The sequence below is a fragment of the Oryctolagus cuniculus genome, chromosome 13, assembly GCF_964237555.1.
Source record: "Oryctolagus cuniculus chromosome 13, mOryCun1.1, whole genome shotgun sequence".
Taxonomy (NCBI): Eukaryota; Metazoa; Chordata; class Mammalia; order Lagomorpha; family Leporidae; genus Oryctolagus; species Oryctolagus cuniculus.
Window position 1 is genome coordinate 51038362 of NC_091444.1, and position 13323 is coordinate 51051684.

A 13323-nucleotide genomic window follows, 5' to 3' on the forward strand; every position below is an offset into this window, starting at 1 on the left:
GATGTAGAAAATAGGTTTATGCTTTGGGCTGGAATATGAGGAGGGGACTGAGGGGAATCGATGTTCTAGTATTGCTGAATTTGACATCTGCGGGACTCTGTGAATATGCCAAAAACTGTTGAATTATGCACTTTTGAGCATGAGTTGTTTGATATGTGCATTGTATCTCACAAAATTATACCCACAAAATAATAATTTTCCCCAGATACCAGCTAGAAAAAAAAAGACAAAAAATCTTCAGATATTTAAAAAAAATTTTTAAGATTTTTATTTATTTATTTGAAAGGCAGTTACAGACAGTGAGAGAGAGAGACAGAGAGAGAGGTCTTCCATCCATTGGTTCAGTCCCCAGACAGCTGCAATGGTAGGAGCTGAGCAGATCCAAAGCCAGAAGCTTCCTCCGGGTCTCCCATGAGGGTGCAGGGGCCCAAGGACTTGGGCCATCCTCCACGGGCTTCTCAGGCCATAGCAGAGAGCAGGATCAGAAGAGGAGCAGCCAGGACTAGAACTGGTACCCATATGGGATGCTGGCACTGCAAGCAGAGGATTAACCTAATGCACCTCAGCGCCGGCCCTAGATATTTTTTTAAAGATTTATTTATTTATTTGAAAGTCAGAGCTACACAAAGAAAGGAGAGGCAGAGTGAGAGTGAGAGAGAGAGAGAGAGAGAGAGAGAGGTCTTCCATCCGATGGTTCACTCCCCAATTGGCCGCAACGGCCGGAGCTGCGCTGATCCAAAGCCAGGAGTCAGGAGCTTCTTCCGGGTCTCCCACGTGGGTGCAGGGGCCCAAGGACTTGGGCCATCTTCTACTGCTTTCCCAGGCCATTGTAGAGAGCTGGATTGAAGTGGGGCAGCTGGGTCTCAAACCGGCACCCATATGGGATGCTGGTGCTTCAGGCCAGGGCATTAACCCATTGTGCCACAGCACCAGCCCCAACCGGCCCTAAATATTTAAGAATTAAGAAATACACTTAATTTTTTAAAAATGTATTTAGTTGGGTAGGGGGAGGGAGGGAAGGAGAGAGAGAGATTATCTTCTATCTGCTGGTTCACCTCCTAAAATGTCAGTAACAGCCAGGGCTGGGCCAGGCCAGTCAGGAGCCCCAAATTCAATTCAGGCCTCCAACACAGGTGGCAAAGACACAACTACTGGAGAAGATGGAACGGAAAGCAGAGCCAGGACTCAAACCTAGGAGTTCTGATATGGAACATGCGCATCCCAAGTAGCATCTTAAATTGCTGTGCCAAATGCTTGCCCCAAGTAGCACACTTGAATTACTAATGGATAAAATAAAAAAAAATCACAGCTGAAACTGAAAAATATTTCACTGACTGATAGTAAAAATACTACATATAAAAATTTGCAGAATATAACTGAAGATGTGCTTAAAGGAGATTTTAAAGCCTTTAATACTATGTAAGAAAATAAGGCTAAAAGTAAATGATCTATCATTTATTTTAATAAAAGTGAGGAAGTTTCAAATCAAATAAAAAGAATCAGCAGCCAGCTTCAAAGAAAAGAGCAATGAGTCCATATAATAATAATATATTTTAATACTTGTTCATTTTTAGAAAAAAAAAAAAAAAAGCTTCAGGGGCCGGCATTGTGGCTCAGTGGGTTGAAGCCCTGGCCTGAAGCACCGGCATCCCATATGGGCACTGGTTTGAGAACCAGATGCTCCTCTTCCAATCCAGCTCTCTGTTATGTCCTGGGAAAGCAGTAGAAGATGGCCCAAGGTCCTTGGGCCCCTGTACCCACATGGGAGACCAGGAAGAAGCTCCTGGCTCCTGGCTTCAGACTGGCGTAGCTCTGACTGTTGCAGCCATCTGGGGATTGAACCAGTGGATAAGACCTCTCCCTCTGTCTCTGCCTCTCTCTGTAACTGTCTTTCAAATAAATAAAATAAATATTTTAAAAAAAGAAAAGAAAAATAAAAACTTCAGAAAATGGGGAATTGGGAAACCTACAGTATCCCACTCATCAAAGATATTAATTTTTATTATTTTTCTAGATAATATTTTCTTTAATAATTAGGAAAATTACCACTGATTATCTAGAACAACTGAAAGGTATATTAAAGATTGAAAATGCCAATAAGCATGTAGATATCAACAATCTTTACACTTTGGTGGTATTTATGCCTTCATTAAAATTTTTAAAATTAGAAGTTTTTTCCCAATGTATAGATAATACATACTGATTACACTGAAGAAGTACGAGAATAGGCAACAAAAAGCAAACACTTCCTATAATTGGGACTCCCAGATATACTCACTGTTAAGAGTTTAAATGTTTTCCATCATTTCTGTATATACATACATTAAAATGTTAATAATGGAAATTAGATTGTTTTTCCTTCATTATATACTATGTTATTTATATGCCATTTATGTGTACCTTGGAGGTATATATATATTTTTTTTTATCTTTTATTTAATGAATATAAATTTCCAAAGTACGTCTCATGGGTTACAATGGCTTTCCCCCCCATACCGTCCCTCCCACCCACCACCCTCCCCTTTCCCACTCCCTCTCCCCTTCCATTCACATCAAGATTCATTTTCGATTATCTTAGTATACAGAAGATCAGCTTAGTATACCTTAAGTAAGGATTTCAACAGTTTGTTCCCACACAGAAACATAAAGTGAAAAATAATAGATGATTTTTTTTTTAAATGATGATGAAATCAGATCAGACCTATTGTCATGTTTAATCCCAGTGGGAGTCAAGTTGGGAATTGATAGTTTCTTTTTTTTTTTTTTTTTTTTTTTAACAGAAGATCAGTTTAGTGTACATTAAGTAAAGATTTCAATCGTTTGCACCCCCATAGAAACACAAAGTGAAATATACTGTTTGAGTACTCGTTATAGCATTAAGCCTCAGTGTACAGCACATTAAGGACAGAGATCCTACATGAGGAGTAAGTGCACAGTGACTCCTGTTGTTGACTTTACCAATTGACACTCCTGTTTATGGCATCAGTAATCTCCCTATGCACCAGTCATGAGTTTCCAAGGCTATGGAAGCCCCTTGAGTTCTCCGACTCTTATCTTGTTTAGACAAGGTCATAGTCAAAGTGGAGGTTCTCTCCTCCCTTCAGAGAAAGGCACCTCCCTCTTTGAAGACCTGTTCTTCCTTGGAGGTATATATTAACATACAAGTCTAACCTCATTCTTTTCAACAGCCCTGTATTATCATATTGAATGGACACACTGTAACTTATTCAACTAATCCTACTGATGGAGATTTGTTCCAGATTTTTCACTATACAAATTTTAGTAAAAAATCTTTGGATATATATTATACTGACATGTTTCTGAATCACTTTCTATAAAAATGTACACATTTAATAGATTTACTTCATAGTATCTATAAATTTGTCTTGCTTTATTAGTTAGCATATCACAAAATTTTCAAAAGTGATCAAAATCTTTCTTGGTTAAATGTAAAACTTTTTTTTTTTCCACAGGCAGAGTGTGGACAGTGAGAGAGAGAGATTGAGAGAAAGGTCTTCCTTTTCCGTTGGTTCACCCCCCAATGGCTGCTGCGGCCGGCACACTGTGGCTGGTGTACCATGCTGATGCGAAGCCAGGAGCCAGGTGCTTTTCCTGGTTTCCCATGCAGGTGCAGGGCCCAAGTACTTGGGCCATTCTCCACTGCACTCCCTGGCCACAGCAGAGAGCTGGCCTGGAAGAGGAGCAACTGGGACAGAATCCAGCACCCCGACTGGGACTAGAACCCGGGGTACCGGCGCCACAGGCAGAGGATTAGCCTATTGAGCCGCGGCACCGGCTTAAATGTAGAACTTTTATAATCTATTTTGTACAGATGTTATAATTTAATGATCCCCACAACTGAATGTCTCCAAGTTTGATTAATAGAATCCTTCACTGAACATTTTTGTATCTAAAGTTTTACTTCTGTCTCTGAATAATTTTCAGGGAGATTACTGGGAATGAAATTGGTGGGACAAATAATATAGACATTTTTTATAGCTCTTGACGTATATAGAAAATTACTTTGCATGATCGCTGTTAAATACAAGAGTGGGAATAAGAGAGGGAAGGGATGTGCAATTCGGGACATGCTCAAGCTGACTTACCTCAAACGGTGGAGTTAGAAACATACCAGGGGATTCTAATTCAATCCCATTGAGGTGGCATGTACCAATGCCATCTCACTAGTCCCAGTGATCAATGTCTGTTCACAATTGATCGTAATGATAGGACTAAGAACCAAAGGGATCACATAAACAAGACTAGTGTCTGCAAATATTAGCTGATAGAATAAAAAAGGGAGAGAACGATCCAACATGGGAAGTGAGATACACAGCAGACCCATAGAATGGCAGATGTCCTAAACAGCACTCTGGCCTCAGAATCAGCCCTTAAGGCATGTGGATCTGGCTGAAAAGCCCATGAGAGTATTTCAGGCATGGAAAGCCAAGACACTCTGGGGAAAAAAAAAAAAAAAACCTAAATGAAAGATCTCGAGTGAGATCCCAGTGGAAAGAATGGGTCATCAAAGAAGGAGGTACCTTTCTCTGAAGGGAGGAGAGAACTTCCACTTTGACCATGGCCTTGTCTAAATATGATCAGAGTCAGTGAACTCAGGGGGCTTCCATAGCCTTGGCAACTCATGACAAGAGCCTAGGGTGATTACTGAGGCCATAAACAAGAGTGTCATTTTGTTAAGTCAACAACAGGAGTCACTGTGCACTTACTCCTCATGTAGGATCTCTGTCCTTAGTGTGCTGTACATTGAGATTTAATGCTATAACTAGTACTCAAACAGTATTTTTCATTTTATGTTTCTGTGTGGGAGCAAACTGTTGAAATCTTTACTTAATGTATGCTAAACTGATCTTCTGTATATAAAGAGAATCGAAAATGAATCTTGATGTGAATGGAAGGGGAGAGGGAGTGGATAAGGGGAGGGTTGCGGGTTGCAGGGAAGTTATGGGGAGGAAGCCATTGTAATCCATATTCTGTACTTTGGAAATTTATATTCATTAAATAAAAGTTAAAAAAAATAAAATGAAAAAAAAGAAAGAAGAAAAGAAAATTACTTTGCAAAATGTTATAGAATTTTCACTAGAGGGCTGGCGCCACGGCTCACTAGGCTAATCCTCCACCTTGCGGCGCCAGCACACCGGGTTCTAGTCCCAGTAGGGGCGCTGGATTCTGTCTCAGTTGCCCCTCTTCCAGGCCAGCTCTCTGCTGTGGCCAGGGAGTGCAGTGGAGGATGGCCTGGGTCCTTGGGCCCTGCACCCACATGGGAGACCAGGATAAGTACCTGGCTCCTGCCATCGGATCAGCGATCAGCACGGTGCGCCAGCCGCGGCGGCCACTGGAGGGTGAACCAATGGCAAAGGAAGACCTTTCTCTCTGTCTCTCTCTCTCATTGTCCACTCTGCCTTTCAAAAAAAAAAAAAAAAAGAATTTTCACTAGAATCAGCAATAGATATGCCTGTATTGCTAGTCTTCTAACATTGGCTATCTTGATAATACAATTTTCCTTGAGTCACTTACTATAGTTTTATAAACTATTTTCCAATGTGTTTCAGACTCTTGGTAAATGTCTTTTCATATTATACCACATAGAAAGACTATGATTTGGTTCAAACCATTTTAAAATATTTATACAATTTCTTGATTTATTGTTACAAATGGAGGATCTCTGAACATCTAAAAATATTTTAAAATGTCAGCCTGATTCTCTCAGTGAGTGCAGCAGAGCAATACCCTGTGGAATAATGAGATAAACAAGATCTCTACACTGAATGCTTACACGGAGCTGTTGAACTACCATAGCCTGGAGGTAGGAAGGTGAGTTCTGGTATTCTTGTGAGGTGCAAGTAAAGTACTTGTGATGCTCGTTCCACATTTGGGAAGAGAAAGATCAATGGTATAATTTCAGACACTGGGTCTGTGTTGATTTATTTAAGAAAACAGATCATATCTGGAAATTTACAAGTGGAGTCACCACCTAACACTCTCTCTGTCTAAGACTCATATCGCACTGGTCAAGAAGGAAGTTAATCAGGAATGCATTAAGATAAGTAATTTCTGTTTCTTCTAAGTCTGTGATGGTAGCCTTAGTCTCAGATTTCTCTAGAAACGTGGTATTGCTTTGGCTTTGGCTTTTGGTAGGAATAGTTTCAAAAATTTCCAGTTGTTGGGTACTTGTATTTCAATTATGTATTTGCTCATTCAGGAAACAACTATGGAATGGACTACGGATTCCATTGAGCACATTATGAGGCATTCTCAGATAAAACTGAGAGGCGACTTCAGCAAAGCAGGGAAAGCCTCATCAGATAAGTGGGGCGAGGGATTCCACCTTTGCTTGCAGTGAATGCTCAGTGGAGATTGGAGTAATCTGTCACTCAAATTCTCCTCTACTTCCCCATTTAAACTCTTAGGGTGTTTCATCATCCTAATCAGTGTAATAATTTTGCATGTGATCTGATAAGGCTATAAATGATACTTTGCAATTTTGCAATCCAAAAATCAAATTCTGAGTTCAATTTATGCTTCTTCAGTTCTCAGGCTAGTGGCCTACAAGTTTTGTGGGAAGGTTTAGAGACAGCTTCTGATTCTCTGCTCTGACATGGTCTTTCTATGTGGTATAATATGAAAAGACATTTTATCTTAAGCCTGTGCTATCTTTCTTAAATATTCTTCAAACATCTAAAGAAGGAGCTAATCCGCTTGTCCACTCTAGCCTTCCTTCAAAGGGCACTTCATTATAGTTTTCATAGGTAATGATTTAAATCACTCTTTCTGCATGTTATAATCTACCTGGGAAAGACTCTCATTAATCTTCAGTGCCTTCAGATTTAAGCCTAACAATCATTTCCTTGAAGGTAGTCTATGGTCTGCAACTATTACTAATAGTAAATTTTATGTCCATAAGTATTTCTTTTTTAAATATTTACTTATTCACTTGAAAGGTAGAGTCAGCGAGAGGGAAAAACATACAGATTTTCCATCTGCTGGTTCATTTCCCAAACAGCTGCATCAGCCAGGGCTGGGCCAGGCTGAAGTCAGGAGCCAGGAGTTTCATCCAGGTCTCCCACATGGGTACAGAGGCCCAAGGACTTGGGCCACCTTGTACTGCTTTCCCAGGCACGTTAGCAGGGAGCTGGATTGGAAGTGGAGCAGCCATGAACCAAACTGTTGCCTGTATGGGATGCTGGCACTGCAGGAATGCTTTAACCCACTATGCCACAATTCCAGTCCCAGCTGATTTTCACTGACAACTATACAATACATTCTAATTTTCAAAAATGAATTTCCTAAGAGATTTTGGACTGATGTTCTCATTAAAGGAATAGTTTTGATAAGAAAAATGCTTCTTACTCAAGCATAACCTTCAGAGTGTGTTCAGATTTTAAAATTATCCTAAAAATGCAACTGTTGCTTCCCCCCTCCTCCAACCATGACAAGACAAATTATGAAATAAAATCTATTCTTCATTACTAATTCCTAAAAGTCTAATATGCTCCCACCTTGTTAGACCCTCTGAGTGAGGATGCTAACACGTCGAGAGGCACGCCCCAAAGACTCAGAGTCCAGACCAGCTGATGCAAAAGCAAGAGGATTTATTCAGCATCTGCGCAGACGGGCCTCCTGAACTCGGGAGTCCAGAGAGCGCCCCCAGCACAGAGCCACACGGTTTATATACCCGCATCGACCAATCAGAAGCACTATAGTGTCCATGCACACAGCAGTCCAATCTGTGAGCTGATTATGTGAAAGACATGCGTCTTCTATCCAATCAGCTACGGAATCACATGGGAGGCATGCACACAGCAGTCCAATCCGTGAGCTGATCATATGAAAGGCATGCGTCTTCTATCCAATCAGCTACAGGGTCACATGGAGGCATGCACCTCGTCGCCATTTTGTTGTTTACTTCTTCAGCAGTTCCTTCCCCGTCAGTGTCATCTTGTTCACCCTGAGGGGGACAGCGTCTCGCTCCCTTCGTTCCCCTGGAGGGAGAGCAGCGTCCCGCTTCCCACACCGTTATTTGAGTATTAGGAGGTATACAAACTGGGTTAGATCTTAGCACAGCCAGGCACAAGTGTCACAGCTAGCTAAGCATAGGGTCCCTTATTTTTATAGCTGCACCTAATGTTAGCTTTGGGGGAAAAAGTTTAGGGCTTTAATTTTATTTGGAGCAAAGGTGACTTCTTGTTTTTAATAGTGTTAGCTTAAGTCACTCCATCTTGGTTTGATTTTTAAGGTTCTTCAACCTGAATCTAGCTTCATTAATATTTTCAAAAAATTTTATGGGGGGCTGATACTGTGGCATAGAGGGTAAAGCCGCCACCTGCAGTGCTGGTATCTCATTTGGGTGTCGGTTTGCATCTTGGTTATTCCACTTCCAATCCAGCTCCCTAGTTGCTTGGAAAAGCAAGGGAAGATAGCCAAGTCCTTGGCCCCTGCACCCACATGGGAGACCTGGGAGAAGCTCCAGATTCCTGGCTTCAGATCAGCCCAGCTCCAGCCATTGCAGCCATTTGGGGAATGAACCAGTAGATGGAAGACCTCTCTCTCCCTCTCTCTCTCTCTCTCTCTCTGCCTTTGCTTAACTCTGCCTTCCAAACAAATAAATAAGGCTTTAAAATTTTATGGAAGCCATCAATGAGATCTTTACTTCTCTATAAGTATCATTTTTTTTTCTGTCTTCTGTTCTAACCAAATTTTATAATTTCCGTTCCTAGGCATATAGAAAGGTTCTATTTCTTAGAAAATTCTTTTGAAATTAATTTTTGTGCCACTGATGGAACCAGGAATGAAAAATATCCCATATGATACTGTGAGTATTCTGAGGACACTCAGAAGAACCTCTTAGTTCATTTCTACTCTAGTTCACAGTCAATACACTCTCTGTCAACAAGGACAAAGAGCAAATGAACAGCCACCATTATAACATATACATAATTGTGTGGATAAAGGAAAGGTAAAAATATCTAAGATACAGCAATTGAAAGAGCCCATAGTTCTTGTTACTGCAACTCATCTTGAGACTGAAACTATTTTCCTCCCCAACGGGCTAGTCTATATTTCCCTCTATTTAGTTTGCACCATATCTGGCTGAAGTTCTTTGCCTGATAGGGCGATTCACACCTTTATTTCTGTGCAGTGTGAACTGTCCTGTGATGGGTTGCAACAGTCTGTTGATCATTGTGACCACTGTGCATAGCATATAACAAAGGACCCCTGAGGATATCCTGTTTAACACTACTTCTCCCAGCATTTATCCTAAAACAGCAACCCTGTTTCATTTTGATAGTTAAGATCAGTTAGCAAATATCCCCTCACCCTACCACTCCCCCACCCCCAGCCCCCACCCCGCACCTGTTTACTTAGTGCAAGATTTCTCAACCAACACATTACTGACATTTTGGACTGGGAAATTCTTTGTTGTGTGGGGCTGTCCTATACATTGTTATTTAGCAATATCTCTGGCCTCTATTCACTACATGTTAGCAGCAACCCTACTCCTTATCCCCCAATTATGATAACAGAAAAAGTCTCTCTAGACATTGCCAAATATTCTCTCAGAGGAAAATCATCTTTTGTTGAGAACCACTGATTTGGTGGTTTGAAGAGCCCCAGAGGGATGAGAGTCTCAATCCAGTATTCCTTACTGAATGTTCTTTTAGACATTTCATATAAATGGAACTGTATAATCAGCAGTCTTTTGTGACTTGCTTCTTTCACTTACTATGTTTTCAAGGTTCATCCGTTTTTTTTATAGATGGCGATTCATTCCTTTTTTATTGTTAAATATCCCATTGTTTTGATATACCATTTTGCTTATCTGTATATCTATTGGTAGACATTTGGGTTGCTTCTACTTTTTGTTTATTGTGAATAGTACTGTTATGAACATCTGTGTATAAGGTATACACCTAGGAGTAGAATTGCCAAATCATATCGTAATTCCTTTTGAGGAACTGCCAAACTGTCTTCTACAGTGGCTGTAACATTTTACATTCTTATCAGCGATATTTGAGAGTTCTAATTTCTCCATACTCTCATTCAACAGTTGTTATTTTCTGGGTTTGTTTTTGTGTTGTTGTTGCTAATTCTAATTATCCTAGTTGATGTAAAGTTACATCTCATTGTGGTTTTGCCCATCACTGTTTACTACTTCCAATACCAGCCTCCCTCCAGTCCTGGAGAAGTGGAACATCCCTTCCTCCTACTATGGCCTAGCACTGCTTGAAAAACAAATCTGCAAATTGGTATGTGCACTTTCCATAATTCCACACAGTTATTATTTACAATATTATAGCTATTTAAAAAAAAAAGTCATTCAAAACTCTGGCAATTCTCATAACTCCCTCCCTCTTCCTCATCACCCTAAGTTTGTTAAAACTACATAAGGGAAATGCTGAAATAGATAAATCTCTTAGGGAGCTATATTTCTTCTCTCACTTGATTACTATTTTTTTCAATACCCCAAACCAATTTGATATGTGTTTTTTCTCCTGTAAGATCTTCTTAAGATATTATACTAAGATTTATACACTAAATAACAAAAGGTAAAACTGAAAGGCTTAGTTCTTTATTCAGTCAAATATGGACAAGCAGAAATCAACAAGAGAAGCTAAGAACACTATTCCAGAGGTTGTCTTACTGAAAATCTTTGCCCTCCTCTCTTTGCTTTGGGGTAGCAGTTTCCCTTTAAAAACAAACAAACAAACAAAAAACCCTGATTTAAGTACCAAAACTATATTTTTGCATCTGAAGAAATAAAACAAAGGCCAACTTCAGGTTGCCAAAGAGTTGATAGTTATTTCCTGACAAAAGAGTAGTCAACGGTTGAGACACCTGGGGGAAAACCCAGGTTAACTGCAGATGCAAATAAGTGCTGGGAAAGTACTCCCAGGATTCATCTGCAGTAAGTACTTTGAGAAGTCATTATGGTTATGAAACTTAGTGTTCTAATCATTTACAGGAGGCAGTGAAAACTAACTTAGGTAATGCAGCTGTAGTTGAACAGGCTAGAGGACTGGTGACTAGAAAAATAAAACAACAAAGTACAGTTGATCTAGGTTTTAGAAATTTGAGGCCTTAGGAGCTGCTATTCCAGGAAAGTAAGGAAAAAAATATCCTTTCCCCAGCTTATGGTAAAATAAGCAGCACTCTTTGTAAAAATGTTCCTAATGCCGACTTCCTTGCATCTAGAAGTCACATTGAAAACAACTACATTTATATCATTTTTTCCCCCATAGTTAAGTCATCTCCAAAGAGGAGGTAGGGGGATATTAGTGGATGTCAACAGGGTCAGATGCCATAAAACTCAGGGGAATTATTTGCCTAATATTCACAAAGCCAGATATTGTGATGGGTTTTGCTAAGACATCCCATTAGATTCTTGTGACTCTAAATAAACTGGTATTTTACTCATGATAAACATGACCATGCACTGATAGCACTAAATCCATTTTGGGCCTTTATTTTTAGTACCAAAAGCTGTAACTGAGCCACTGGCTGGCTGATAGTGAGGACGTTATATCACACTGGCTGGCTGACTGATACCCACGCTGACAATTGTTGGCCAACAGCAAGGAGGCCTGTTACTTCACTCTGGCTGAATGATAGCCTCACTGTCAACTGTGTACTGCTATGGAAATGAAACAGTTCACGTTCAGGACTTCTCTCCTCCAAGGCTGACATTCAGAAGTTAATATACCTTCTGGGGCAATAGACACAGCTTCAAACTGCTACTTGAGACACATCTCACTGTGATTCCACTCCTGGTGAGAATTCATTGTGAAAGGGCATCAGCTGCCAGAGGCTCTGCTAGGATGAAAAGCCCTTTGCGTCACTGCTGATGGCTTGATGCGTTCACAATCCTTAAGTATCAATTTGATGTGTCTTCCCAATCATTCATTTGGAAAATTTCTTCTATGGAGGCATGTTATTTATTACTAGCACTCTGTGTTCTGAGTAATTTTTTTAAAATCTATTTTTCACTGTTTTCATGTATTCCTAATTTTTCCTTAATTTGCTTTTGTATGCCTTCCAATAAACTGATCATGTCAGGAACTATCTTTGCCTTACTTGGTCTGTCATTTGAATATAGGATAGGACCAGAACCTCTTGGAAAATTTATAATCCTTGAGGATGAAAATGTCACCAGGTAGTGGCCCAAAGCCCCCAGGAACCATCTTTATCCACAAGGAATTTGGCTTATCAATTCATATATTCAGAGTTGTCAAGGAAAGATGGGTGGTGGTTACTCTCTTGTTTTAGAGTTTGAGTACTCTTTATAGTGATCCCCTAGAGCAGAAAATCTTCCTAGGACACTCTTGTCATGGCCTTCAAGCTACTGCCAGTCTAGCCAGGTTATTTCGTTTACTGCCCCTTCAGCCCTACAGAGGAAATTTATACAATACAGGCCTACAATTTGGAGACTATTTGAAGAAAGCATAATAATACCTACAGTATCTTCCCTACTGGGCCTAGGCCACCCAACTCACTAAGCCTTGGCTTGAGTTTATCACTAAAAAGTGATGAACTGCCACTTGGTTGCCCATCTTGATGATGCGAACATCATTGTTCAACAAACATTGAAAGAGGCTTCCAAGCGGTCAGGGCACGGTACCAAGAATGAGCACGCTGGACGATTAGAGGGTCACGAGGCCTAGTTACGATATCGTACTACAAGCCCATAATAAAAGGCTCACAACTCAGTGGTGCATATCTGTTCTTACTACTAACCCTTCTCTTAAAGAGCTACGGTGCGAGAAGTATCCAAGCTCACCTTCTGAGCCCTAAGGTGAACTCCCACCCCTGTGATACAGATAAAGAAACCGAGACTAACCAAGGCTTCCTCAAGGTCACACAACCAGTCGGGGGCCAGGACAACTTTAAGCTCAAGCAGTCTAGCGCCTGAGGGCCACGAAAAATTTAAGGAAGCTACGAGAGGAAGAAAAAGATGGAAGGAGGACCGATAGGCGGGCTTTGCTCCCGTCAGAGATAACACTAGCAACACACCCACTGATCCATCCGCATATTTCACTACTTAACAGAGAGTTTAGTATCTAGCTCTGCAGGTTCCGCCTCGCTCCACAGAACTCCGTACCGGCTCGGGCGAGCTGCCGCCCCGCCGCCTTCCTCACCAGCACCGCGGGCAGTGCCGCAGGGCCGCCCCCCTCGAGCGAACTACAACTCCCACAGTGCACCGCGCGCCAAGTTGGGCCCACGCTCAGCGCTGGGGAGGGTTTCGAAGGTGCCTTGAGAAAACAATCACGAACATTTTCCGCCGCTGGCCCACCTGCACACAGATCTCAC

The 13323-nt window shown here is 41.0% G+C and overlaps 1 pseudogene; it reads right to left on the reverse strand.

The window, feature by feature from the left end:
- Positions 1-242: 242 nt before the first annotated feature.
- The window catches only part of LOC138844973 (small ribosomal subunit protein mS35 pseudogene), a 71263-nt pseudogene continuing 58182 nt past the window's right edge, over positions 243-13323 (reverse strand).